Consider the following 3624-nt stretch of genomic DNA (forward strand, 5'->3'; position numbering starts at 1 on the left):
GGGAAGCAATTGTTCTCCCCACCTCCACCTGCCCACCCACAACCTCACTCCTCAAAGGCAACACATCGCATCTTTGCTGTCCCATACTCCACCCCCCCACTCTTCATACTCAAGCCCCGGTGTCCTTCTTTCAGTCTTTCGTATCCTTCATGTCTCATCCCCTAGGGTTACCTTCTGCGGGGTTGGCAGGTTGGCTGCAATATGTGGAGGTTGCCTGGGATCCAGGCAGCTCCCAAAGATTTCCCAAACCCCACTGTCAAAGCAGAGTGGCCTGGAAGTGGCATAGAGCTGCCAGACCTGGAAGGGCTTGGCCAAGGGTAATGAGAAATGACTCCTCCATGGTGACCAACCAGGACCAAACGATTTCAGCAGAGGTCACAGCTTCCATTGGACTTAATGGGAGTGGGAGGCCCCAGCGGACTGGGCACACTCCACTCCCAACTCAGCTCTCTCCACAGCCTCCTTCCCTCCATTCAGAAGGGATAGTTCAAAAAGTTTTTTTTTTCAAATAACAAGTAACTATAAAATAATATCTTGAAAAAATATACAGCATAAAAAAATGTTGCAGTGGGCATCCTTGTGGTCATTCCCACCCCCTCATCCCCATGGACTCTCTCCCAATTCCATGCCCTTCCTTCTACCTTACAGGAAGCCACTTTCCAAAGTCTTGGTTTACAGTTCCTTTCTCGTTATGGTTTTACCCTGTGTGTTTGTATGAACCAGACCATATTGTTTGCATTCCTAAAGAATATTTTGTGTACTTCAGCATATTTTTAAATTCTAGACAAATGCAATCACTCTGCATTTGTTTGTTTGAGATTGTTTAGATTGAACTGTTGTTATGTGTGGCTGGGTTTCTTTCATTTTTTTCCCTGCTGTAAAATGTTCTTCTATGCACACATACTCAAAAAAAATCACTCTTCTGCTTATTGGATAGGTTATTTCTGCTTCCTGCCAGCTGTTGTATCTTGCCAAAAACACGTATTACTTATAAAAAAGAATGAAATGGAGAAAATGGACACAACCCCAGCAAAGTAATCAAAATGAACATCGCTGATAAAGGCAGACATTGTGTTCCTCCCATGTGACACCTGAGAAGGATGCAATATCACTTCTGTGGTGTTCAAGTCAAAAGCACTTAATATGTATCTAATCATGAGGAAATACCAGAGAAACACCAATGAATAAATAGACTTCTAAAAATAGACTTTATTTGTTAGAGCAATTTTAGATTTGCAGCAAGATTGAGTACAAGGTACAGAGATTTTCCATATACTGCCCAGCCCCCCCGTGGTTCACAACCCGCTGGGGAGCTTCCTGGGTGAAATCTGACACTGAATGCGAGGGGAGGGGGCAGGGAAAGATGGAAGAAAAAGGCGGGCCACTCCAGGTGGGTGGATAGCAGTTTTAATGGCAAAAGGAACTTACACACAAAGGCTTGTCTTGGGCGGCAGCATCAGCATCAACATTGGATCCCCGCACCTGCCCACCACATCTGAAGTTTATAAAGAGGACTTACATGGGCTTAGTCAAGTATAGTGTGCAGGTGTTCTCAACACCACATCACTATCCCAAGGCTGTGTCCTTGGAGTAGCTTGTGGGAGCAGGAAAGGCATGGGGAACCCACATTCCAAAGAAGGGAGTGGGTGAGTCACCTTCCATGTTCAACTCACAGGTTGATAGGCAGTCATGTCTTTTTGATGACCTCCCCCAACACCCCTGCCTCCACATATGCACAGCCTTCTCCAATATCAAAATTCTGCACCAGAGTGGCACATTTGTTACAATCAGTGAAGCTACATTAACACATCATCACCCAAAGTCCACAGCTTACATTAGGGCTCACTCTTGGTGTCGTACATTGCATGTTTTGACAATTGTATGATGACACTTATCCACCATTATAGTTTTGCTGCCCTAAACATTGTTCTGTGCCCATTGATCCGTGTCCCCCCAATGCCTGGCAACCACTGATCCTTTCACTGCCTGCCTTCATAGTTTTGCCTTTTCCAGAAGGTCATACAGTTGTAATCATATAGTATGTAGCCTTTTCATATTGGCTTCTTTCACTTAGTAAAATGCGTTTACATTTCCTCCATGTCTGTCTGTGGCAGGATAGCTCATTTCTTGTTAATGCTGAATAATGTTCCATTGTCTGGATAAATTATACAGTTTCTTTATCCATTCACTTATTGAAGGACATCTTGTTTGCTTCCAAGTCTTGGTGGTTATGAATAAAACTGCTGTCAACATTTGTGTACAGGTCTTTGTGTGCACATAAATTTTTCACTCATGTCAGTAAATACTAACAAGAGCAATTGATTGCTGGATGGTGTGGTAAGAGTATGTTCAGTTTGGTAAGAAATTGCCAAACTGTCTTCCAAAGTGGCTGTGCCATTTTGCATTCTCACAGCAATGGACAAGAGTTCCTGCTGCTCCACATCCTTGTCAGCATTTGGTGTTGTCAGTATTTTGGATTTTGGCCATTCTAATAGTTGTTTGCGGCTCGCATTGTTGTTTTGGCCTGTATTCTTGAAAAATGTCAATGGCATAATGAGAAAAGCTGAAGAAAAGAAAAGCTAAAAGATTAGAGACCACTACATTGTGGAGACAAATAGATACAATACATAATTCTGGACTACACTCTGTTCATGGAGGGGAAAAACATAAAAGACATTATTAGGACAATTGACAAGACTGGAATAGGGAATGTAGATTAAATTATTCTATTAATATGAAATTTCCTGGATTTGACTATTGTCTAATTTTGTTTTTAGGACCTACAAACTGAAAGATTAAGGGTCAGGTAGGCTTAATGTATGCAACCTGCTTGCAAATGATTCAGGAAAAAAATATATAGATAAATTTAAAGAAAGGAAATGTGGCATAATATTAGCAATTTGGAATGTGGATCATGGATACATAAGAGTTGTTTGTACTATCCTTGCAACTTTTCTGCAAATTACTTAAAAAATAAAAAGTTTAAAGAATTAGAAAAATAATAGTTCTGCCTTTAACATTCCATCCATATCTTTTGATGCACACACATTTCTCGATCAATATTCTGAAGAGTGGAATCGCGGGCTCAAGGTGTGTGCGTCTTCAACTTGATCAGCTAAATAGCTTACAAAGTGCCACTGACATCCTTATTAATTTTATTTATTCTTCCTCTCACTGAAATGTAAGGTCGTTGGCAGTGTTATCAAAGTGTAGGTCTTGGGCCCTCAGCATCAGCCTCACCAGGGTGCTGGTTAGAACTGCAAATCCTCAGACCCTCACTCCAGACTTGCTGAGTCAAAAACGCTGAGAGCACGGCCTAGAAATCTGCGTTTTCACAAGTCTTCTAAGTGATGAGAAAGTTTAAGTCGCGCTGTGATCCGTTAGGGCCGCGCCTGGCTTGCAGGCCGCCAGCTCCAAACAGATGAACAGTGGAGCCCGGGAGCCCGGGGGCCCGGGTTAGACGACGCAGAACCAGAGGGCAGCGCGCCATCCCCAGGGCACCGTCCCCGCGCCGGCAGCTTGTCCCGGACCCCCCGGCTGGGTGGGGAAGGGCTGCAGGACGGGGCGGGCCGGAGGCTGCTGTCCCCGCCTCCCAAGCCTTGGGCTCGCCGCGTTGCGCAGTCC

The sequence above is a fragment of the Eumetopias jubatus genome, unplaced genomic scaffold, assembly GCF_037043125.1.
Source record: "Eumetopias jubatus isolate StellerSeaLion01/CBP00866 unplaced genomic scaffold, mEumJub1_p1.0 scaffold_1, whole genome shotgun sequence".
In the NCBI taxonomy this organism is placed as follows: domain Eukaryota; kingdom Metazoa; phylum Chordata; class Mammalia; order Carnivora; family Otariidae; genus Eumetopias; species Eumetopias jubatus.